A 27,202-nucleotide genomic window follows, 5' to 3' on the forward strand; every position below is an offset into this window, starting at 1 on the left:
TTCCGGGTGCTCTGGTTTCCTCCCACAGTCCAAAAACACACGTTGGTAGGTGAATTGGGGACTCAAAAGTGTCCGTAGGTGTATGTGTGTGAGTGTGTGTGTGAGTGAGGGTGTGTGTTGCCCTGTGAAGGACTGGCGCCCCCTCCAGGGTGTATTCCTGCCTTGCGCCCAATGATTCCAGGTAGTCTCTGGACACACCGCGACCCTGAACTGGATAAGCACTTACAGATAATGAATGAATGAATTTCAGTGGAGTCTGGAAGCAGAAGAAGTGTGTTTTGTGAGTGGGGGGCTTAAAAATATTTGCATCTACAAAAGGGGGACACACCAGAAAAGGTTTAAAACCAGCCTACTAACACTGTGAATGAAAATAGCTGGATGTTACTATGGGAGAATGAGTCAGTGACCTACTGAGATAAATTTCCTGTAAAGAAGACATGAAGGTTCATAGGATGGATGCATTCATATTCATTCATTCATTCATTGTCTGTAACCTCTTATCTAGTTCAGTTTTGTGGTCATGTGATTTATTTCATAAACCCTATAAAGGACTGGTGCCCCCTGCAGGGTGTGATCCTGCCTTGCAGCCAGTGATTCCGGGTAGGCTCCGGACCCACCACGACCCTGAACAGGATAAGGGTTGCTGTGTTTTCTGTTGTTTCTCAGGTTTCTTTCACTGTTTTTAAAATGCTTTTTAATCGTAAAGTTGAACTTAAGATACATCCTCAACCTCTTTATCCTAATGATTTATAGCACAGTGGTGCTACGATTCCTCTGTCAGATTGAATCATTTTTCTCATGCCCCAGATGTTTGGCTTTATAACACTTTATACACCACTTCCTAAACCTCAACACTCATTCGTGATTCTTTTAGATCAAATCTTGTTTTTGTGAAAGAAGCTCTTCATTTTGTTTCATCCTTAGAGATAAAGCAGTGAGGCACAGAGATACAGATACGGCCAAAGAACCGCCTCAAGTTTTCTTTTCCTGTTTTAATGTAATATTTAAGTCAGCTGGTGGACTATAAGCTTTGATATGCATGGATTATTCATGCTCAGTACTGGGCTATTTTCACAGGAAATCACACCTGACTGCTTTGTTAGATTTTGCAACACTTTATTTCCCTCTCAGCTGAAACAAGACTTTCATTTGCAGACAATATTAAGCATAAAACACATTAAAGAACCTTTCGCAGAGGAGAGCCCTCTGAATATTGCTGTTTTGAGTGGTCCTTCACATGTGGGTGGGTAATGCCTGGCCTGAATCAACACGATTGGAATTCTTTTTTGTTCTGCCTTTCTCAGTCTCCCTTGCCCTCTTTCGCTCTTTTTAGTAGAGGTCTTTTGTTCCAGCAGGATAATTAAGATGGAATGTATTCCCTGCAGGGGGGCTTTTGCTTTGGATGGGAGGAAAAGAGTGCCAAACAAGGAGAAAGAATCAGAGGCGGTAATGGTCTTTCTCCTGGTCTGTTTCTCTCTGTCTGTCTGTCTGTCTGTGTCCACCTCTTTCTCTGTCCAATCTGTCTATTTTCAATTCTTCTTTTTCCTCTTTTTTTATCTCTGTATTTGATTCTTCTTTCCCTCTCTGTTAAGTTCTTTCTTTCTTTCTCTCGCTGTCTGTCTCTTTTTCTTCTTATTCTTCACTCTCTTATTCTTTCTCCTCTTATTAAGTCTTCTCTTTGTTTCTCTCTCTCTCTCTCTCTCTCTCTCTCTCTCTCTCTCTCTCTCTCTCTCTCTCTCTCTCTCACTCTCCAGCTCTGTTGAACAGACAGTAGTGTTGGTGCCCTACATCCGGTCACTGAACTGTGCTAAGTTCCCCACCACACTGACTCATCAGGATCCTCCTGAGAACGGGCATTGTCCAGATCTCCCAGACACTCTGATCACTGAGCAAAAAAGCATGGCTTAGTGTGTGTGTGTGTGTGTGTGTGTGTGTGTGTGTGTGTGTGCGTGCAGATGGCTGGATGGCTCTGATAATGGGGAATAAGTGAATGCCAAAACCACAGCATATCCTTTGGATTTCTCTTTTTTAAATTCCTTGTCTTCTCTTTTGGCCTGGTCAGCTGTCGGACCAAATCTCCTGGATCTGGGAAAGAGATTTCAAAAAGTATTTGCGTAAGGGAAAGTACGGAGGAGTTAATGTAGCTTTAGCGGATGTTGAAGGGCCCGGTCAATTTCCCCAGGGAAACTGAGTCAGTCAGGGGGTGGCAGACAGCTGAAAACCAGGGTAAGGAGACACCGGGTTGGGTCAGCAATCTCCGCTAATTCTCGTCCACAGGAGTCTTTTGGGGCTAAGAATTCTTCTTATGCCCTTTGCTTGTGCAGTATCCTTTGGTCATCTTTATTTGATTGCAGCAAATGGAGGAAATGTTCAAAGGGGCTAGGACGTGTCCAGATCTCACCCACGTCCTGTACTTAATAGCTTTCCATGCAGTATCACAGCACACTTATGCTTCCTCAATTAAAACACTCCGCAGAGGTGATGAACTCCCAGCAGGAGGATCATTTCACCGTTCGGATGAGTGGGTGTATCTTAGCTTCTTGTTCTCTGCATAGTTGTCTCTACAGTGTCAGAGGAAAAATGAACAGGCCAAGTTCAAGCCTGCCTGAAAGGCTAACTCTAGCTTTTACCACTTGGAAATGCCGCAGAAGCTACTGGAAGCTGCTCCCACTTGCTGGCAGGGAGGTCTAAGAAAGCAGCCAAGTGTCTTACTCGTGGGGGCCTTTTTGAATCTGACTGCCAAGGTTGGTAGATTAAAAGAGAGTAGCAGCAACCCAGTGCACTTGTCTCTTCAAAGTACAGCCATGTAAAGGTTTGCAACCTTTTAGAGCCCTCACAAAATTGTGGATTGCAGTTTCCTATCCCTCTCTACTTGACTGGAAGTGCCACTATAGCAACCTTCTCCAAGGTTCTTCACATTGGAAGTGTGTTTTATAGCATATATAGATGACTGACTGTCTGTCATAAATATATGCTGAATGCTTATCAACTGCTACTGCTTGAGATTCATTCAACCCAATGGCAACCAAATACATGGACGAACATTGCACAGCCAATCACAAATAAAGCAGCTAGATGTGTGGTCCACCTTACATGCACAGTAAATTCACCCGTGTTAAATGAACACTATTAGTGTAATAATTTAACACTCTCAGTATTAAGGTAACACTAATCGTGTTGATTGAACACTGGTGAATTTACTGTGTGTGTGTTGTGTTGGTGAAAATCAGTATAAAAAGAAATGTACTATGATCTCCAGCTCGAAGAGTATTCAGGTAATGAATGCAGGTGAGGGGTGGTGCCAGGGTGGTTCCATGCAAATTCCCTTATTGTGATGTCACAATAAGGGATCTATTCAAACGGCTTGTAGAAGCTTATGATTCCTCACACCACAATCTTTCAACTGACTCACAGAAAAAAGGATAGATGTTTATAGGAGCAGTAAAGAGTGGAAAAGCACACAGAAAGTGAGTTTTGCACATGTCTCCTTTAATGTCATAGTTTTGTTACAATGTTTGGAAGCAAAAGTCTAGTACGAGTGTGTTGCGGTGTGTGGGAGGTGGCACTACAGAAAAGTATTGGGAACCGCTGAATTATACCATGATATCATCACTGTGGGAAATGTATTTATTGTCACTGCCAAAAGTATGAGCCAATGTATACATTCATTCATTGTCTGTAACCGCTTATCCAGCTCAGGGTCATGGTGGGTCACCGGGCGCAGAGAGAACACACACTGGAGCCCTACCTGCTGCGCCACCGTGTCGCCCAATGAGCATGTGTATATAACTGTAAATACCTGTAATACCCTAAAATGATCTCACAATCCCTTTGTGGTTTGAAAATCACTGATGTGCTGTGACTGTGGTCCTGACGGTAGTCTGGCTGTAGCTGTGTGAATATCCCTTCGCTCTTCTACTGTTGAACTGGTACTTTACAATTAAGCATCATCAAGCATTCCAAAACAAGAGTGAAGGTTTATGTGGAAGGATGCCGAATGCTTTTAAGGCGGAATGAATCATCTAAACCCCTCTCGCAGGTCTAAATGTTTGTGCTGATATGGCACGCTACATGCTCCGCGATCCAAATGGGGGTGTACGAACACACACTGTGCCTGGGAGTTTCCCCTGTGAGAGAGAGGCAAGGAACAGACACCAACAATGTGACTCATCTCTTCTGTACTGACTGTTCCCCACATTACTGACCTCGTTTCCTGCAGGGAATCCTTTTTAATATCTACAGATTTGCAGGACTTTAGGCTTGTCTTCTACAACAATATGTACTTTTCCCGTCTTGATTACTGTTTAGTAACATTTGCCATCCAGGAAAGAGTGTTAGTGCAGATCTGTATTTTCTCTGTGAACATGTTATTTAGTTTGGATGGAAAGCCAGCTCTGTTCCTCAGATACACACATACACAATGTTAAGGGAATGTATACCAAGACGAATCCAACCAAGCAAAGAAATGTCAGTATGAACTGGTGGCAGTCATGTCATGACGATTCAGCAGCTGCTGGCTACTCCCTGTGCCACATTTTCTCTGACTGGGTCTGGGCCTGTTTTACAATATCTTCACAATACTTTCATAAAAGGCTGTTTAAAGCAGTGAGAAAGTTCTACGCCACAAAAGCTTCTTTGTTGAAGCACAAAAGCTGAAGGAGAGCAAATTATGAGGGCAGACGGACAACAACACCGTAAGGTCAACTCGAGTGAGACGCTGTATGGCCAAAATAAAAACGTGTTGAGCAAGCTGAGGGTGATCTGCGCTGTGGAGATCATCCCACTTCAAAGATGCTGCCTAGGACACGCTGTTAAGTTTTAACAAAGTAAGACAGTGAGTGAATGGGCGCTCATGTGGGTGTTCCTTGAGTATGTGGGCTATGTGGAGTTGACAGGCTGAAGTGTTTCTAGTTTAACGTAAGTGAAATCCTCCAGTGCCCACTCTGGTACCTTTGGGACTGATGATTAGAGGTGAGTGTGTTTAGGGAAGTTTTGTTTGAATGTCTAAATGCATACCATTGTTTGATGACCGCGTTGGACACCAAAAAATGTGATATTTTATTTATGTTTCGGTACATGATTTGGTAGTTTTACCCCACTGTGGGAGTTTGTAGGTCAGTTTATATGAGACAAAATGGCAGATTGATAACAAACAAAATGTACTCTTTTGCACGAATGAGTGATGAACCGCTTGTGCAGTAGAACTGATCCTACATTATGGTCAGATGGTGTTGTGGTCATTATGGATTGATACAGAGAGACGGGAAGCTGTTGATGTGCCATGAAGAATTAGAGGCGGATTTAGAGGGTAATGAAAGTAGGGGGGGGGAATGAGCTATAGTATGTCCTTTTGATTGGACGCCCACTGTGAGGTCCAGCTTGTTTTTTGCAGGCAAAGGAGAGCATGGAGAGGACAGCTATTCAGACGCAGCAGACACCATTTTCTAACTTTCCATCATCTGGCTGGCTCCCTTTTAGAGCGTTTTTGTTCTCAACCCCCCATCCCCCTGAAACAAATGCTTAGGCAGCCCACACCCACATTCTGCTCTGGAAGTGTTGGGTTAAGATCAGAGTCCAGACATTCAGAGGAGATGACAGATGATTTCAGGTCAGAATGTGTTCCGTGTCTGTTTCCTGAGAGAACAAATACTGCTTTTACAGGGCGGGATGTGTGGTCCGGTAAACAGAGTGGATGCAGTGTCATGTTTTAATGAATACAGTGAAGCAGGAGTGTTGAAGGTGGAATTAGAGCGCAGCGCCGCTGAGGCATTGCTGCAGATGTGACTGATGGCTGGTCATGGGCTTCGGGCCAGATGTTCAGTCTTCTGCTTATCACTTGTACTTCCGCACCTCCGCATGCAATCCTCACGTTCACTGACGCAAAGTGGAGACGTTTTGAATTCAAAGGTTACATTTACTTTTACATTTACCAAACAAGTCCATATACTATTGTACTAGAACACCGCTAGATAGAGGAGTCTAACTTTAACCCTAAAGGCATGTGTGGTTTGAGGACCCACAGGATTGGGCTGTGGATTAGTGGAATACAGGCAGTGACAGAGCTCCATTTATAACCTCTGAGATATCCCCATCTCTCATATCATATAGTAATCTTCCAACACCAGTATCTGACTTTGCTAATGTTATTGTGGCTGAATGCAATCAAATGCTTACAGGAATGTCCAAAAATGTGATGTTTTCCCCGAAGATTGGAGGCTTTTAATGCAATACACTGTATTTCAGAAGAAATGAGCAGGTGTCAATAAATATTTGACAGTATAGTGTATGTACGATTCCACATCCTGGCTTGTGTTTGTGTTTGTGTGTGTTTGATGGTAGTCTTTTATGTGTTAGTGATTTAATGGAACTACTCTTCTTCCTGTTGTATGAGTCACACCGACCCAAGCACTCTCTCGCCCTCTCCCCTCCAGTCCCTCGTCCAACACAATGTCCGTAATGTTTGCGTATTTTAAAGACGTTCTTCTGCAACACCTAGGATTTATTTAGTAAAAGCCCATGAAGTCATGTTTGAGGGTAAAGAGTTAGTCTACACACAGCCTCTTGTAGTTTAAGGGATTAATTACGTAAGCTGATTTTCGTGGTTGTGTCTTTTTCGCTTTATTTCCACTCCATGTTCACAACAAAAACAAGCCCTGTGTTTGAGAGCATTGCCTTGGTTAGTTCTGGCCATGAGTCAGAGGATTGTGTGCAGACTTGAGGGAGATTTGTGGAGTCTGAGCTCTAAGCTGAGCCCTGCTGTATCCTCTGCGGTGGACATGTTTTGGAGATGCGCCTGTGTGTCCGGCGAGCTTGTAGCCTGCGCGCTTCAAAGCAGCCTCCGCCGTCGTCCCCTTAAACTCAAAACAGAGGCTTTTCAAAGCCCCTTCTCCTCCCAAAAAAACAGCTGCTGTCACCAGCAGCCCATCCCCCTGTTCTGGCTGAATGGAGGTTTCTGAAAGAGAGCCCTGCTTTAAAGACAAGACTTTGTGCGCTGAAAGGTGTGGATTGCAGCGCCGAGGTCAACGTGGCTTTTGTTCTGGACGGTGCAGGGCAGCGTGGGGCCAGCCGCCTGGCCACGGAGGAATGTTTGACTTTCACCTCATCATTTGATACTCTTTTCTCAATGAACTCTTTCTTTGGTGAGCCGAAGAGTGAATGCGCGTGTTTATTCCGATCCCAATTCCCCTTCCAACTGTTGACCAAATACACTTTTGCTCTCTGTTGCCGTCCAGATCAAATACATCCTGTCTGTTTAACTTTAACCACACCTCAGCTTTAGCTCTTGAGAAACTCACTGTGTGTTAATTATGAACATTTAGTGAACCCTCTGCCCCGCCCCATACTCTGTTCGGTGTCTGGATCTTTGTAGGTGAAGTGAGTCAGAGAACTGGCCTCAGGTAAATCATTAGCAAAGCCTCTGAGACGCAGAACTTAAAATATTTGTCTGAATCCCCAGAGGACTCGAGAATAACTTATGTCTGGGTTTTGGTCATGTTGGGACATCGTTTCTCAAATATTTGGCAGGTTCAGGTCGTGCGGTCAGAGCCCATCTGCCACTGGCGGAGTACATTTACCCCCACTTTAGTTTCACTTCCTGTTTGATCCTTCCTCCCTTCTTTTATTGTTTAAGACAGTTTAAACTGGAACTCTAGAGCTGATGTTGATGACACTGAGGTCAGGAAGGTCAATGCGCATTGCGCATCATTGACTGTCCTTTTATTGATTTATTTACTGTCATCACAGGTGTTGTCATTTTTTTTTCAGGAGATATTTCTCAGACGGCTGTAAGACGTAAGATAATCGACTCACGTGAGGGAAATAGAGTTTGTAGTTTTGAAAAGTGGAGTTCATCATTTTATTCAGATACATAGAGGAAATACGATTTCTTAGGAACATTCTCCCCTTGACCTTAACAGCACTTAACAGAGTGGTAATAGTCCAGCACTGTCAGAAATAAGTAAGCAGCAAACGTCTGTACACATTGTACAATGATAGATTAGTGTTAATCATTTTAACAACATAAATCTGTTGCAAAGTTAAGCCAACAAACTAACTGACTGTCCTTATTTGGTCTCACATTTAAATAAATTTGGCACCCATTTCTTGATATCTGAAGATTACTCGCACTAAAGCTCAGCCGGCAGGGTCTCACGGCCAGGGGCTCTGATGCAGCCTCTGTGCACAGTGGAGAATTTAAGCCGTGTTAATGACCGCTTTGACTGAACTGCCCTCTGGAGTGAGGTCAGGGGTGCAGCGGTTGTACTCAGTGCCCCCACAGACCACTCTGAACTGCCCTGCACATAGCGCCACCTGTTGGTCAGCTAGGGAACTACTGATCCTTTTATTTTTATTTTTCATGGACAATTGTGTTTTGTATGTACATTAAAAAAAGACATATCAATGTGTTTCAATGTTCTCCAAAATCGTCCTGCCCTCCCTCCCCCCTTCCTTGGTGTGGTGGTGGGTCACACAATCAAAGAAGTAAATAAATGAACTACTGATCCTTGTTACATTAATGGCATTTGGCAGACGCTCTCATGGAGAGTGATATGGTGTGTGGGGTCTCACTGGTATTGCGTGGTGTTTCTGGTCAAGGTGTTTGAACCCCAGTCTACTTTATATAACCACCTCACTGTGCGTAGATCCTCTTCACACCTCTCAGCCAAGTATGCATCGCATTTATTTTGGTTGGCCTTTCCGATATCTGGTCCCTGAATGTCTTTTAACAAAGATGAAAGAGTTTGATGTTGTGTTTCATGTTGTTTGTTTGTGCCAGACAGGAAATGCTGTAACGAAAAGCATATGCCTGTGGTTTGGACGACACTGTAGCTTGGTTCTCGCTGTTCCAGGGCTAGACTCTTTACCTTTTTTTCTGGATTATATTTGGTTTGCTCGAGCGGATGTCGTGTTCCTACTAAACAGATGTAAGCCCACCATGAAACCCCTGCGCTCAGCACAGCCCTGACCGAGAAGTCCCATAAACGCCTACTTTCCTGATGGGAGCAGGTTAAGAGGTTGTAATGTGACCAGAAGTGCAGCATTGCATCACCAGCACCTTCCAGCTTCTCTGTTTTCCACTGTCACTACATATGTCTGTCCACCACCTAATCAGAGGCTTTGTGCAGCTGGAGCGCCCTCCCAACAAAACACCAAACGCTGACAAGTTATATTAACAGCCCTTGTGTGTGTGTATGTGTGTGTGTGTGTGTACGCATGTTTGGACAGGTGTGTTCTGCCTGTGAGGGACACTCTTAATCTCTATATCTGTGTTTGCTCTCTCTTTCTGTGCTGTTAAAGTTTTGGGTTTGATCTGCCGTGGATACAACAATGAAGAGGTAATCAAGTGCGGTCAGGAAAAGTCAGCCGATATACAGCAACAAATAAAGTAGCCCTGCCTCTCTTCTACTGCAGCTAGATAAATAAAAACCTGTTGCAAGATTGATTTAAAGGGCCTATATCTTAGAAAATAAACTAAATAAGACATTACAATGATAGATTTATAGTTGTATGTAAACATTGTTTAAACATCAAAAGGACTTTTCACTGTGTAAAAGCCACATACTTAATCTATGTCGCAAAAGCAACTGTTTTGATTTAATTGTTTCTGTGATGTCACAAAAGCCAACATCTCTACCTGCTAATTCAGCAGCAGTTTAGCTCATTGAGGGTTAATCATCCGGACAGTGTTTTAAATAAAGGCCAGTTATAACAGAGGTCTCTACACTATACACTGAGAAAGACTGTGTCCACCATTTCTTCCGAAATGAAAGGTGTTTATAGGTATTTTTCTGTGAGGAGTTGATGGCATTCAGCCGTGAAAATACTGACGTTGATATGCTCTGGATCATAAAGGCTTCTCCTACTGATCCCAAAGGTATTGGATGAAGCTCCATCTCTGCACAGCTCAATGCTGCCAATGTTCTTCCAAGTCTTTGTCTGAACCCACAGTTCCCCAGTAAAACCTGATGTACTGCTCTCTGGTGGTGACTGAGAGAATTGTCGGAGTTCTGTCCCTCAGTTCATTTTGAGTAATAAGACCGCAAATGGATCTAGTGAATAAAAAGAGGAATACTATAATTCAGATGAAACTAATATTGAACTGTGATTAAATTAATATGACTCTGCTTTAATTATTTGTTATGGTTCATCGTGTTTCATCCAGTGCAGTTATTGTCTTTTATTTTTCTAATAAAGGAGTGAATGTTAATGGCAAATGAGCATTGAGAGCAAAGCTGTGGTCTACAAAATGTATGTTCAGTTGTTTTCAGGGAGTGGGACATTCGAGGTGTTTTTTATTTGTAAAAGATTGTAGTTGAAGTGTAACTTGAGAAATAAAAATAGTAAAAAGAAAGATATAAATTCCAAAGGGTGAAAAAATGAACATTGTCAAAATGAAGTGCTCTTTTTCTTCAAAGATTTTTGCAGAATTTGTTCCTGAAGAAGTTGAAGTTGCCTGATCTTACAGCAGGGGGAGCCACTTGCTCATAGAGGTGCTCTAGTTTTTAAAGCTCAGTCTGCAGCAATTCTATTGTTTACTATTACATACTTTCTTCCTTTAGGGCATTTCAGAAACGACAGAGAACCATTTTAACATGCTCCTACAACAGTGATACAAACCAGACACTGCTCTGTTTTCAATGGCACCTAAATCATGTGCATAAGCTTTTTTGTTCTGCATCTGGCAGCAGTTACAATGCAGCTTTGTCTGATATCGCTTGGTCTTATCTAAATTATGTTAAAGCATGAAAAACTGATCTACACTTGTATTACACACTGTATAGAATGCAAGGTGATTTTGATGTGGGCTGCACTAGCTCCAGATGAAACGATGATATAAAATCCTTCTGCCTTTTTAAAACCCATTCTCCTCACAGCTCTGAGCCATTAATGCAAACCAACTGTTCAAATATAAACTGATTAAATAATTTAATTACATTTCAATGTGCATCTTAAAGTATTTGGGGCTCAAGGTTTCGCATATTTTGGGTGAATGACCCCTAATAGTTCAGGGTGGCGGTGGATCCGGAGCCTACCTGGAATCACTGAGCATTAAGGCATAAAGAAATTCATCCTGCAAGGGGCGCCATTTCCTCACACATTCACACACACCCTCACACCTACGGACACTTTTGAGTCACCAATCCACCCACTATCGCGTGTTTTTGGAGCGTGGGAGGGAACCGGAGCACCCGGAGGAAACCCACGCAGACACAGGGAGAACACACCACACTCCTCACAGACAGTCACCCGGAGGAAACCCACGCAGACACAGAGAGAACACACCACACTCCTCACAGACAGTCACCCGGAGGAAACCCATGCAGACACAGGGAGAACACACCACACTCCTCACAGACAGTCACCCGGAGGAAACCCACGCAGACACAGGGAGAACACACCACACTCCTCACAGACAGTCACCCGGAGGAAACCCACACAGACACAGAGAGAACACACCACACTCCTCACAGACAGTCACCTAGAGCGGGACTAGAACCCACAACCTCCAGGACCCTGGAGCTGTGTGACTGTGACGCTACCAGGTCCAGGTTTTGAACATTTAAAAAATCAGTTTCATAGGGTTGACGTCACACCAGAACCTTGTACCTCCCGTCATTCTTTTTCTTTTGGCATCATTTAAAAATTAGTTTTCTCCACCATGTCATTACATTTCTATGATAAATGCACAAATAAAATTGGTGTAGAGTAGGGCTCGGCAATTAATCAACAATTAATCGGAATTGACATTCAGAACTTCTAATCGACTTATTCTTGTTTATATTAATTATATATATAAATAACTGTTTTTTTTATACTGTTGTGTCCCCACTGTGTGTTCATGTACTGTCCCTTTAAAACTTCGCTACCAAGCTCTAGTCACGTGACTCTGCCCCCTATCTGCCTCATGGAGGAGAACCTAAACACAGAGGCCGACCGAGCGACTCGAGCTCGTACCAAAGAGAAAGACAGCGTCTGTGGTGTGGAGTTGTGTTGTGACTTTAATTAAGACGACGCTGAATTAAAAGAAGTCAAATGTAAACGCTGAGAAAAAACAGTTTCAGCCAAAGCACAATCACACACCGAATATAAACAGAGCTCAGAAAACAAGAGAGGAACAAGCTCCCAGTGACATTAGAGAAACTATCCCAGCTTTAACCCTGGAGCATATTTACAGCACAAGCCTCGCCACTGAACTGTGAGGATCATAAACACACACTAAATAATCCTTCATTAATCATAATCGTGGTAAATGTACAATTAATCGTGATACTGATTTACGCTCATATCGCCCAGCACTAGTGTAGAGTTACTTGGATAAAAACACTTTCATACAAAGGCTGACTATTCTAGTAATTGGTAAAATAAACAACTTAAACAGAAGGACTGGCGCCCCCTCCAGGGTGTATCCCAGCAGTGCGTCCAATGATTCCAGGTAGGCTCTGGACCCACAGCGACCCTGAACTGGATAAGGGTTATAGATAATGAATGAATAAATGAACAACTTAAACAAAAGTACACATTGTCTGTTCCCTCAAGACCCCAGATGTAAATCAAGTGACCAAATGTGGGGTCCTGACCCCTGGTTCGGGACCCCCATAAAAAGGTATTTCTTTAAGCCTCATGTAAATTTAACAGCTTTCTGGTTGAAACTGTAGTAGCTGTAACAGTGAGATGGAGCTGGGGTATGATTTAGTGTAAATGTGAGCAGGAGTAAAGAGGTGATATGTTTAAGTGAGAGGTATGTGTAATACCTCTGTAATGATACAGATATATGGTGTCATATGGTGCTCTTGCACACTGCGTTGTTTGTCATTTGTTATTGAGCTTTACTGGCCTCGGTTTACAAATGAACCCTCTGAGCAGCTATTAAATGTGTGACCAGTGTGTGAACAACCTCAAATGTTCCTGGGGCTTTCTGTGGGTGTTTGAATGAATCAGAACATTCATATGATCCAAGAAATTAAGGGGAAATTCCACCAGTTCTTCAAAAGAATCACAACAAAGTCGTTCAGAATGGTTTGATGTGAAACGCCTCATTGTATAAAAATTGTAAAATTCAGGGTCATTCACAGTGTTCAGTTTAATTTTTCTAAGGCTTTGTACTGATCAGGGTTGTGGTAGATCCAGAACTCAGCTGGAATTATTGGGCGCAAGACAGTTACACTCCCTGGACAAGGTGCCTGTCCATCACAGGGCATCACACTCACACTTGTGGCATCCACCTACCAAGTGTATTTTTAGATTTTTGGGAGGAAACCTGAGAATCTGGAGGAATCCCACGCAGACTTGTGGTGAACACACCAAACTCCTCATAGACACTGACCCGAGAGGAGTTTTGAACTCACCACACGACCCCAGGACCCTGGAGTGGTTTGGCAGTGACAAAACATACAGCACCACCAAGCCACACTGTAATAAGAGTTACGTTTCATAAATATATCACTTGTAATGACAAGAAGATACTGATCTGATGCCTGGGAGCTTATTATGACACTGTTGAGCTTTTTATTATATATATTTTATTTAAAATGTATTCATTTTGCAGAGGAATGTGTTGGAAGTATTGCTTTATAAATGTTTTTTTAAGATGTAGATGAAGATTTGCAATATAACAACAAAAGAGCATTTTATCTATAAGGTTCAGCTCTATTATGTAGGTATGCTTTAGTAAATTGGAGGGGGTCAGAGCATGTCTGAGCAGAGCCTGAGACCCTCGAGGCTTCTCACTCTGCAGTATTGGGTGTGCACTCAGTGCCTTTTACAGACCACAGAGACCCATATGCTCTCACCATGCTGAGCCATGACACATACATGAGAACACTCAGTGAGACCTTTTAGTCATCTTCTCTCTCACTCTCTATCTCTGTCTCACACACACTCACACACACACACACACACACACACACACAAAGATACACTGCAGTGTTTCAGTGAGTGCCCCCTGAGCAGTTAAAATACTGTCTCTTACTGGAGTGTGTCCAGGCTTGCCTCACTGAATGTCACACCGGTCATAACCAGCCAGGTTTGGGAACTCTGCTGCCGATTGGCTAACCTCAGCTCTCCGCCATATATGGAGCAGAAGGTCATGCAGTGGTTAAAGCCTGTGAAGGCCAGTGTAAAGTGAGGCCCCAGGACAAGACTGTGCTGCAAGGAAAAATACAGTGCTAATTAAATAGTGTGTTAAAAATACACTGCTAACACCTTCACCTTTTAATTGAGATTGCTGAAATGGGACATAATATAATAATAATAATACATTTTTTATTTGAAAAAGCATCTTTCAAGAGACCTAATGACCCTGTACAATAGATAGAAAAAATAAAAAAGGGAATACACATACATACAGAGACGCATACATAACCATAAACACACACATAATATCATCCATATGCTTGTTTAAAAAGATGCTCGCAGTTCATCAGGAAGACTATTCCATTGTATGGGTCAGAACCCCAGCAGCAGAATTCTGCACATACTGCAGCCCACTCAAAGCCCGAGCAGGGAGGCCTTACAACAGAGCATTGCAGTAATCGAGTCTGGAAGTTACAATAATATACCAATTTTCCAACATTTAACATAAATGTTAGCATAAACCTAGTTAAATGATAATGTTTTGGTCAAAATACCACAAGATTATAAAACACAGCACTTTTCTAACCCTGCCTCAACAGCCCTGTTCAGAACGACTGCTTTCAGTGCCATTTCCTTTTAAATGATAATGAGCCACCGTTCAGTTCACTGTGAGAGACCAGGAGTGAGAAGCAAGGAGCAGAAGCTCTCCATTCTCCTTTTCATTTTATGTAATCAGTACACTGGCTTGTACCAGCTTGTTCTGTGTGTTTCACTCCATTTACCCTCATTGTTCTGCTTACACATTAACACGTGTCCAGCGCTGTGATTGGGGAGACTCCCGTGTTTTTATCCTATGTTTACTTCATTGGGTAGCCCACAAAAACAGACTAGGTTGTTTTATTTCACAGTTTGAGAGTTGGTAGGAGCTCCAAACCCTTAAACGACTGTGCTAATGCAGTGAAAATTCGATTTTTTCATATGTCCTCTTTGCTAGGCTATTTTTCATAGGGTGACCAGACGTCCTCTTTTACCCGGACATGTCCTCTTTTTTAGACTTAAAAAAATGTCCAGGTGGAATTTCACAAACGTCCGGGATTTTGTTTTTCTAGAGCTCACATAGAACTTCGAGAAGTTTCGTTCACAAACTAGTCCCGCCCTCCCCTACTCCGATTGGTTCACTTGAGTGAGAAGGGGGCGTGGTGAAGTAGCCTAAAATCTTCTGATTGGACGGTCTGACTGTAGAGCTACAGTTATTGGTCGATAACCTTCTCTGTAAACATTCAATTGGTCAGTCTGCACGTCAGTACGTGTCCTCTTTTTCACCATCTCCGATCTGGTCACCCTATTTTTCATGAGGCTTAACAGTGAGATTTCATTCATAGATTTAACCAAACACAGCTCAGTTAAACGACTTCCTTTGGTGTAATAAGCAAAAGTGTACATCATTTTTTGTTGTTGAAATATTAAGAAAAATTTTCAATGCTATCGTTTTGTATTCAGTTCTTTTAACCATTTTGAAAGTCTGTATTTCCAACACTCTCTATGCTTCCTTTCCCTTGAACAAAAAATGACTTGTGTTTGCTTACAGCTCAGACGCTGGTGAGAGTTGTTTGGCACGGATGTGGTGTCTGGATGAGATGGGCATCTGTCATCAGCACACAATCAAACAGAGATTATCAGAAACCATCACAACCACTCCAAATATGGCCTTCCTTCTCTCTGGAACAATTCAAACTCATGTCAGTAGTGTAACACAGTTCTGTCCATCTCTCTGACAGGGCAGGTCAGCTTAGGCAGAGGACATGGCTAATGCCCCCCTCTGATAGTAGCGTTTAGCATGTGAACAGCCCCCATGCAGCTGCCCTGTCGACTGCCCCACCCAGCAGGGGGCCACATGGAGAGCCCCCACACAAAGCACACCGGCCTCAGGGAGACATGCCCTGCATGCCAATCCATTGTCAGCAGAGCTTTGAAGTTTTAAGTGGAGTGTCTTAGCAGTCCCACCCACCTTTCCTTAGCAGACATAGCTCCTTCCACTTATCCCTCCAACACTGTTACTGTAAACAAGACTGCTGTACATCTCTGATCTCACTGTAATGTGATTCTATAGTGGTTTAGTGAAATCTCAAAGATGATCTTAGTACAATGAAAAATAATAAATAATAATAAACAAACACTGAATGCATAAATCTGTGTTTAAAGGTTCTGTAGGGACACTAACAAAATCCTTCCATGGCATCACTCCTAAGAACTGTTTACGATACTACTGTGAGTTTAATTAAACAGTACTACCATATAGACACAAGATTTCATATAGTGGACACATGATACATGACGCATATGAAACATTGCCTGTCAGCTCAACATACTTGGAGGAGAACACTGTGCCAAATATGTTGTGTGACCTAACAGTAGGATTGCCACTGATCCAGAGTTTTCCTGTACATTTCTAGACTTGTACGGTCCGTCTGGGTGTGAGGACATAAGGGTCACTTACACATCACCACAGATGATATAAAGTGTACGGGGAAATGAAATGTATTATTGAAATGGTCATTTTATGCATAAATATATACTTACCTGTGTTGGGAATTCCGAAGCAGGGAGTGCTTGGGAGTTGTCCTTTTGATGTTGACATTTGTAACGGGTTTCTGAAAAGAGTATGAAAAAATTATTAGTTCATTTACAACAGAGAAATAATGAGTAAATGCAGTATTGTTTAAATGTGTACACTTAATATGGCCATGTTATTATATGTCTGTATGATCCTCCTCTTTGGAGATTGGTTGGTGGTGACTTTGAGGGGAGGGGATTTATGTGTAAGCGGAGGGAACTAGTGTGGGAAAAGGGAGGCGAGAGAGAAACCCTGGAGAGTCCAGTATTGGCCAAAGGGGTTTTTATTGTGGGCAGTTATTTGTCATTGGATAACGTACAATGAATTGTGTCTTCCGCTTTTAACTCATCTGTGGAATTGAACACACACACACACACACACACACACACACACACACACACACACACACTGGTGCATTAAGGGCTGTGAACACACACCCAGCGGCAGGCAGCCATCCCCCAGTGCGCGGGTAGCATTTGGGGGTTCAGTCCTTGCTTAAGGGCACTTCAGCCATGGACGTTCCCGCCGGTCCTGGGGATCGAACCAGCAACCATTTGGTACCAAGCCCAGTCTCTAACCATTAGGCGTCTTTGTCAATGGAATTACTGCTTTTTTCCCTGAGTTTGAATTGTCTTAAATGTGAGACAGTGTTGTGTGTATTCTCAAATTTCTCAAAAAGGGGCACTACTTTATTCACTCAGAGAGAGTGAGGCCAACTGTGTTCTCTCGGGTTATGGACTATGACCTTCCCAGGATTGGACCAATTGTAGGGCTTAGATAGTTGCTTAACAGATGTTTTAACATTTGAAAGAGACATTTGATTTAAATGAGTAATTTGTCCCATTCTAAAATTCATCAATTCATTCATTATCTGTAACCCTTATCCAATTCAGGGTCACGGTGGGTCCAGAGCCTACCTGGAATCATTGGGCGCAAGGCAGGAATACACCCTGGAGGGGGCGCCAGACCTTCACAGGGCAACACAGACACACACACACATTCCCATTCTAAAATTGACACAATTAATCACCTATAAATCACTGAATAATGCATTATATCACTATTCATTCTTACATCTCAGTGTTGGAGCATTTTGTAAGTAATATTTTCTTTCCTCACCCATGACTTTATCCTGAGTGTGAAGCACCAGTATAAGGATTGTTTTCTTTTTTTGGTGCGGTGTTCAGATTGAGCCCCAGAGCAGCAGGGGGTATGTTGGTCATGGTGGAGTGCCTTGGGGAGCAGTATGCAGACCTCATTTGATTAGCATGTGTGAGAACACGTCTGCAGGCCTGTTTGTTCAGAGTTAACCGGGGTTTAAAAGGGACACTGAGGACCTGTAATAATTGCCAAAGGGAGGCCAGCACAGAACAGACCATGCATGGTCATACCAGAGCACCTTGACCCGCAATTAACGTTTCCCTTATTCCTCACAGTTCCTCTGTTCACTCAGAATTAAATGCAAATTGCGATGACAATATAGAAGTGAATAACCAGCCTTAACAGACCCTCACACAAATACTTTTGTTATAATCAATGTTATGAATGTTATAAACCTGAATGCATTTCAGGTTTATTTTATTTATTTTGTGGCATGGTGTTGAGTTTCTTTTGATTGCTTTACTCATCAATGAAAAGAATCTGTCTGAAATGAATGGGAATAGAAGCTTGGATAGTTGCAGTTCCAAGTTGGAAAGTATGTGGTTTTAATTACACTCTCGTTTACCATCTGCCTGGCTGCTGTGCCACTTGTTAAGCTTTTGTTAACTCACATTATCCTTCTGTTAAACTGGAGACACAGGGACTTTAACTCATTGGCCGAAAGTTTGGGGCATGTCTGTAAAACAGCAGTGATCGATTGCACTATTGAATTTATTGATTTTTAAAATGTTGCTCAATTTTTCTTGTCATTGTCCAAAATAAACCCAAACCAAAACCGATATCTCCATTTCCTCAGTAGGTTTCTACGTCATTCAAACACATTAGATACGATTTACACTGTGTAAAACTATCATAAACAACAGACAGATAGAAATATTCCAAAACTAAGCCAATATTTGTGCTAAACAAGGCACTTGCCTTCTCTTGTACACTGTAAACCTGAATAAGTTTAAAAAATTAATCAAAAATAAGTCAGAAAAATCAAGGCTATCAGTTGTCATAAAATGTTTAAGTTCATAAACTCAAATGTCAGAAGTATGCATACACATTTACATACATTCTTACATGCTTACTACAACGTAAAACACAACTGTATTAATCTCAGTGCTATTAAATACTTTTATCTAATTAACCATACATTCATTAATTGTCTGTAACCAAGGTTCCAGTCCATCACAGGGCACCAAACACTCACACCTATGGACACCCTTTCACGGCCAGTCCTCTTACCAATGTTTATATATATGCTTTGAAACTAACATTGCTAACATCAAGCTCATTTTTTAAAAAGCCAAACAAATGTTTTCTGATTTTAAGACACTTTCAATGTCTGACTGAAGCTGAATCTTGTGTCAATGTCAACTATACAACTTTTAAAGTCTGGGCAGATTCACTGAACACTGGGTTTTTCACACCACACGACTGTTTTGTGGCAATTTTTATGGAGACTGGAAAAGTGTCAGGCACATGCTACATGACTGGGGATAATGCACTACATGTCCCCAAACTCACCAACTAAACACGCCACTCGCATTTCCTAGGAATCACACATAAACATGGACCTACAGCTCATAGCGGTTATTTTTTGAGCTGCTAATTGTGTAGTGCAGTCTCTACACACTGCAGAGTGTAGTGGGGATTATTATAATAACACATACATTTAATATGTTTCAGAAACATTGGCGTTAGCCATAGCGTGCGCCACAGTGCTGTGTTATTTAATGTGGGACGGAAAATTAGAATAAACTTGAAATAAAGGCTGTAACGGCGTGTTTTGTGGCTCACTATGTTTTCCTACAGGTAATACTTGTTATATGGGGACATCCAGTTCTATGCGATGTATTGTAGTTTGTCATAATCATACTCTTTAATCTGCCATTCAATGTAGAGCTCCACTGTACGTGCCTGTGTTTTTTGTGCTCTGTTCTAATTGGCTGTTGACTCGTTTAGCATTGGAGAGTTGGTAATGAGTTTATACCACACAACTATGTCCAAAGTCGGGTTGAAAAGATCAGACATGTTTGATAGTCTGTGACTGGTCTGAAACATGATTTGGAGGCAAAAAAATCGAGAGTCAGAGCCCCTCACACACTACACGACTTTCCCCCTGACTGACAACTGCAGACTAGAGTCTGCAGACTAGAGCCAACTAGCACAGACTCGACTGGAAATCAGGCTTAAAATCAGGTTAAAGTCGTGTAGTGTAACCCCAGCTTTACAGGCCTCTGGTTTCAGAGTGCAATAAAATGCTGTTTGACTTGCTACAGGAATTATAACATCATTGCACAAACAATGTCTGACCCACACACGCTCACCTCTAGCGTCACATCAACACCCCATTTCCTTGTGGTTTAATGGGACAAAGTGAGGATTAAATGAAAGAATTCATCAGCTGAATTTCCCCGGCTACACAGCGTGCAGCTCTTGTTCTGATTGCAGTTAATTACCAGGTCTGGTTTTGCTGAGTGCCTGCACATGCTGTGACAGGCCACATCAGGCATGCCGGAGAGGGGTCATGTGAAGAGGTTTACTTTGTGGGTTCTTTTGCTGGAACGTATATAAACATGACCTTCGGGAGGGAGGAGAAGTGTGGGACCCATGGCTCAATTCTTGTGAAGTCTGGCACATTAACGGATAGGGTAGGAGGCCACCCCTTGCAGAAGAACCAGCTTAAAGTTAACCCTTAATAATGAAAGCGTGATGTTAAAAGTTTGTGGACATTTGATTCACAATGCATTCATAGCCCCGCAGAAAAATCTCTGTTTCAAGCCCTACACCTCTTTCCCAACAAGAATTGAGGCACCCTACCCCTAGGCAAAGTGGTGAGGTAGGGCTAAGTGGTAGGGCTGAGGGGTGAAATGGGATTCACCCTGGTTTGGTACATTTGTTGTGAGAATTGTGATGGTAATCAGCCATGAGAATATTTGTGTTGTCAGATATGTTTAGGCACTCCAACTCAAGATATGAAGAGGTATGAAATCACTCCAGAGAGCGCAGTTCCTCTGCAGCAAGCAGAAACCCCAATGTTGTGGGGTTTTGTGCCCTTCTAGCTGATTGAGCGTGGTGACATTAAGCTCATGGGAGGCTGATGAAAGGCAAACAGAGTGTAATTCACTACATGACTAACAGTGAAATGAATTATGTAATTAAATTTGAATGGTATATCACAAATGGTGGGAAGAGATCTAGACTTCCATGTGTTGAGTTTGTGTTGCATTGTGAGAATCCAGCTGCAGCTCTATTGTAGATATCGGTATTAGAGTGAAATAGACCCGTGTGAAGCCATGTATCTCCTCTCTGTTGCTATGTTCTGTCTGTTCCTGTCAGCAGAGGCTGTAAAAAGGAGCAATAATGGCGTCACATCTGGTTCTGCATGATTATGGATCAAACTGATTGTTTGCACGTCTCATAACCTCTCAGCTTGGCATGTCTGCAGCTCTGTCTGGAGCGAGAGTAGTCTCTCTAACAGGAAGCTGGATATTTGGAGTTGTTATTATCTGTGTACGAACATGCTGATTACAAGCATGCTGCAGATTCATTTGACAGATAAATACAGAATGCACAGCGCCTCTAATTTATTTTATTACTGCACCCACTCACACTGTTCCAGTTCCAGCATAACTTTAGCCTAAGCCACGTTCAGCTTAGTGTCATTGAGGCCAGTAGTAGTGTCCTGAGGTGGGGGTAAAGAGGGGACATGGGGTCCATAATTTGTTTTCTTAATTTGTTAATTACTCAGAGGAATTGTAACCACATGCTGAATCGTGAGCTCTGCATCTCGAGCTCAGACGTCCAACTTATGAGCATCAACAAGAAAAAGTTTCACAGTTTGTAAACAAATAACAGCTCCAATTTTCTCAGTCTCACTGTTTACTGCTTAGTCTGCTTTCCCCTGAGCCATGCAGAACTCTCTTGTAATTACAGATTCAAACTACTTTGGAATACAGTATGAGACATTGCTGTACGGTAAATTGTTGGACAGCATTATGTAAATGACAGAGTGCGTCACTAAACTGTAACTGCTGCAGGGTTCTAGTTTGCAGAGGGACATACACAGTATAACCAAAGCTTTAGATACCTACTCGTCCCACTTTTCTTCTGAGAGGAAGGGTATTAATCAGCTGGAAAGGCTTTACTAGAGATTTTGGACGGTGTCTGTTAAATCTTTCATGCCGTTTAACCAGGAGAACGTCAGTGAGACCAGGATGTTGAATTAGTTCTGGAACACAAACATCACTCGAGCTGACCCTAAAGATACAAGAAAGAGCTCCATCACTCCAGAGAACACAGCGTCACAGCTCAGTGCTTTGGGGGTGGGGGGGGGGGTCTTTATATATCCCAGCACTGGGCAGAGGTGACCTTAAGATCACATGACCTTGTATTCCCAAGCATTGTTTGTTCCAGAATAAAGCAACTCTATCAACGTTTTCTCAAGTCTGGAACAAATGCAAATAACTAGATTTTCTTAAGAATAAACAGAACGAGAGAGAGAGAGAGAGAGAGAGAGAGAGAGAGAGAGCATGAAGTTCTGCGGGGAAGTCTTTGGCCACCCATCCTCTCTGTCAGTTTATCTGTCATAAATCTTCAGCATCACAGCCTCCCATTTTGCCGTATCCTGTCCCTTTCATTATATTTTAACATCTCTAACAGCAATTCCAAGGCCAAATCCGCCAGACATGCCACAGCCTTTTGTTTCGGCAGCTTCAAAACAAGCCAGGGCCTTTTCAGACCTTTGGGGGTTGTTTTGGCACCGGAAGTAAAGAGTTTTTTAAATGCGTGAGGAAGAAAAGTAGGAAAAAGTGGAGACTCTCCTGAGGGAGACAGGGTGCATGCACAGGAAACACAGAGTGAGCCATAAAGGAAGCTGCTGGATGTGTTTAGAGCTCAGGTTGAAACATTACTTCACATTACAGCTCTCTGATCATGCTGAAGAGCGACATGACCCAGAGCGGAGTAGAGCTCCATCACCAGCAGACTGTGGGAAAGAGGTGGAATGCTGACTGGGAAAGGTCACTGCGAAATGACAGATGAGGGAGTGTAGTACACAAAGTTTATGGTGTTTCCACCCTTGCTTTGTCTCAGCTATGATCTCGTAAGTGCTCATATGATGCTTCACTGTGTACATTTCCAGCAGCATGTCATGATTGTCCAGAGAAAATCAAGGTTATCATTTTTCTACATCATTTAAATGAATCAGCTGCAACAATATGTTCAAGCATTAGTGCATATAAGGGCGGCGCAGCAGGTAGTGTCGCAGTCACACAGCTACAGGGGCCTGGAGGTTGTGGGTTCAATTCCCGCTCCGTCTGTGAGGAGTGTGGTGTGTTCTCCCTGTGTCTGCGTGGGTTTCCTCTGGGTGACTGTCTGTGAGGAGTGTGGTGTGTTCTCCCTGTGTCTGTGTGGGTTTCCTCCGGGTGACTGTCTGTGAGGAGTGTGGTGTGTTCTCTCTGTGTCTGTGTTTTGGGTTTCCTCCGGGTGACTGTCTGTGAGGAGTGTGGTATGTTCTCTCTGTGTCTGCGTGGGTTTCCTCCAGGTGACTGTCTGTGAGGAGAGTGGTGTGTTCTCTCTGTGTCTGCGTGGGTTTCCTCCGGGTGACTGTCTGTGAGGAGTGTGGTGTGTTCTCCCTGTGTCTGCGTGGGTTTCCTCCGGGTGCTCCGGTTTCCTCCCACAGTCCAAACAAAAAACACACATTGGTAGGTGGAATGGTGACTCAAAAGTGACCGTAGGTGTGAGTGTGTGAGTGAATGTGTGTGTGTGTGTTGCCCTGTGAAGGACTGGCGCCCCCTCCAGGGTGTATTCCCGCCTTGCGCCCAATGATTCCAGGTAGGCTCTGGACCCACCACGACCCTGAATTGGATAAGGGTTACAGATAATGAATGAATGAATGAATTAGTGCATATAGAAAGAAAATGTGCTGTCTGGACAAACGTGATATGTACACATAATTATTCATTATAATTCATACTTATTTTACGCTCACTAAGCAAGCTCCCATCCCCTGGTGGTGCTATTTCATTAAATCCACTATCTGTTATGCACCTGAAATGAACATTTACATCCGTGAGGGGCAAAGAACACTTTGTACATGTTGCATAATTACACAGCATTTTTGTACACACTTTTGAATCTTGTGAATGTTTCAATCAAATATATACAAAATTCATGTTGGAATTATGTTTCTGTTTTTGTGGGAACAATTCATAATGAATGAACCAAGAGAAATGCTCTAAAATAAAATGTTTTTACATTAGCTTGCATTAAAATTGAAGAGCGTTTGTTCTTCTCTGTTAAAGTTGCAATTTAATGTGATGATCAAGACCATTGGGAGTTGAGCTGTGATGAATTACAATGTGTTACGGTTTGTAGATTTGTTCAGGGATAATAAACACTGGCCTGTAGACTTCACACGAATGCCAAGAAACTTCAGGCATTCACTGAAGCCTGTTTAATATATTAAAACAATAACATATTCAAATATTTTTTGCTGCTGAATGATTAAAAATGATCAAAAATGGCAGGCTTTGGCTGAATGAGGAAAAAAGAGTAAGAATAAGGTGAAGTAGACTTACAACAAGCTCAAACCCATTTTTTAGAGACATTTTAAGAGTCTCTCTTGATGGCGATTGTCATCTCTGAGGCATTTCTTTGAACTTTTATTTAATTTAATATAAATTCCTCACGTGATTTTAGGATCAGAACTGCAGTTTTCATGGAACACCTAAACACAGATGAAATCTATATTTCGTTCATATAAAGCATCTCAATACCCTTCTGAAATCGGATAACCTCAGTGAGTCCCTGCTTGAGGCACAAGCGTGTTTCCATTGTGGGTTTTGGCACAAGGTGAAATGCTGTTCAGCATTTGTTAATGTCATTCCCGCATTCACCATGAGCCCCTCTCATTTTGGCCTGGTTTCCCGGCTAATGGCTTGTAACAAGGAGGGGTCATTCTCTCTTCAAGGAGCGTGGAAGGTCAAGGATCTTATGCATAGGATTAGAAATGTCTTTTGTCGGTCTGGAACTTTATCCTTATATCCAGTCTGAATATAACACTGACTCAGTCTGGTATAACACTTCTAAAGAGGCCAGTGGGTCCTACATTTTTCCATTTTTGTCTCTTCACAATTTATGTTAAACACTCTGAATGTGTAATTAGAGGCACTAGGACCATTCCATAATCCAGTATCTAACTTTAAAGTAACTGTCCTTAAGTTTTGGCCATATGGGGATTTAGGGACCCCTCTGGTGAGATTTTTAATTGCACCAAGCCTGTAGAAGTGTGAGATGTTTTGTGGACAGCAAATGCGTCCACATAGCGTAATGTTTTATTTAGGGTTTTCGCCATTTAAATACAGATACATGATGTCAATTTCTACTGAAAAAAACTTGTATATGCACTACAGTAATTCGGAAACAGCGTAATTTCCATTTAAGTTGAAATACTGTCACAATGTAGACAGACTACTACCTCCAACAAATGAAAACTTAAATTTGGAAAACTGAATCTCAAGGCTTTATCCTAATGTGAGCAAAATGGAAACAGTCAAATGATAAAAATGACTGACTATATGATGCTGCTATTTAGATTGCTTGCTATCATCAACATTTTAGCTAAGAGAATGTACAGCTGTTTTAAACTTGTGGATAATTAGGGGAAGTACTCTACGGCCTCATTGGGTGCTTTTAGGAGGTCCACCCAGCTGCCAAACTGACTTGTGATCCTATCCCATGTATTTATTTAAAGTCGGGGCATTATTGCTCTAAATGTTTTGTACTCATTATGTAGTATCATAAAGGGAGTGTCTATGATGGTGGGGAACCGCTGTTCTCTCTGGTTTGTTTACGCTCGGAAGCTCATCATCTTTTAAGGTGGAGTGGTGTGTTTGAGGGGAAAAAAAAGTGTTTGTAGGCGGCTGAAGTATAAATCATCTGTAAGTTTTTATTCACTGTTTGAAATACCACAGAAACTCATTTGTAACTTGAGTTTTCTTTTTATTTGCAGCAATTTCAGCAATGCAGTTAGATGCCTCTGTCATGAGCAGAGAGAGGGATAGAGAGAGAGAGAGAGAGAGAGAGAGAGACAGAGAGAGAGACAGAGAGAGAGAGAGGGAGAGAGAGAGAGAGGGAGGGAGAGAGAGAGAGAGAGAGAGAGAGAGAGGGAGAGAGAGACAGAGAGAGAGAGAGAGACACAGAGAGAGAGAGAGACAGAGACAGAGAGAGAGAGAGAGAGAGACAGAGAGAGAGAGAGAGAAAGAGAGAGAGAGAGAGACATTTACAGACACTGGGGTTTCCTAAACACTTTAGATCGCCTTCAAACATGAAAACAGACTATAGAGCAAATGGTGAGAAAACAGCTTCAGAATTTTATAATAATAAAAACAAAACAAAACAAAAAATGTGTTTTTGATCAAAATTGAGAATGTCATCTTCAGCTGTGTGGTCTTGCTCACTTAACAAAATATTATTATCTTTAACAATTAGCTATTATGAAAATGTAATGCCACATTGCACTCCGTTCCTTAACAGAAACATTTGCTTTTGGGAGTTTTCCCCTTCCCCCATGTCCCAGTGCACTGCTGAGGTGCTGTCTGTAGTCAGATGATATAGCGGTGAAAGCCATGGGTAACCATGCATACACACTTCTCTATTCACAAAGGGAAAGCGAACTGGCTTTACATGAACAAACACTGCACTCTCCCTCAAAAGTTTTCTCTGTTGAAGTGTTCTACAGCTCCATATTTCCATTTTGTAAATCCTCCAAAGCGTAGATCCTATTAACACATGTTAGATGGCCTCTGCTGGCCACTATGCTGGGCCTGTCTGAGCAAGCAAACCAGTGCTGCGTCAGTAACTGCTTCCTACACTAAGCAGACCTGGGGGTGGACATGGTGGAAAAGTAATTGTCAGGTAGAGCCAAGCAGAACAATTTATGATGAGCTGAGAGAGGAGAGAGTGTGAGGTAGAGAGGTCATGCATTGCCAGAGGTGAGGAAATACCCCCTTCAACCTCCATATATGTGGTAAAGGTGGATAGTTATTGGGAGCTTATTTCACTTCATTAGCTAAAAGACAGTTTTCAAGAGAAAGACGTTTCCATGTAAAGCTTTTCTTTCTTTCAAGAGGTTTCAGATTTATTTAAAATTGGAGAATTTAAATTGGATTAAATAGGAGAACCTGAGAGACTCAGTAATAAATATTATGGCAAATGAGAATATACATATTAGAGAGAGAGAGAGAGAGAGAGAGAGGTTCTACATTTTAAAAGGAACTCTCCCACTAATGTTGCACAGTTCATTTAAGCCACTGCTTTCATGAACACTGTAAAAGTGAGTTGAAGAAAAAACCCAAATTCCAT

At 42.3% G+C, this 27,202-nt stretch overlaps 1 protein-coding gene across 1 annotated transcript in view; it reads left to right on the forward strand.

Moving 5' to 3' along the window:
- col18a1a (collagen type XVIII alpha 1 chain a) overlaps positions 1-27,202 on the forward strand; it is a 101,012-nt gene that overhangs the window by 24,906 nt on the left and 48,904 nt on the right. The gene's annotated exons all lie outside the window — the stretch shown is intronic.

Source organism: Hoplias malabaricus, chromosome 12 (assembly GCF_029633855.1).
Source record: "Hoplias malabaricus isolate fHopMal1 chromosome 12, fHopMal1.hap1, whole genome shotgun sequence".
NCBI classification, from domain to species: Eukaryota; Metazoa; Chordata; class Actinopteri; order Characiformes; family Erythrinidae; genus Hoplias; species Hoplias malabaricus.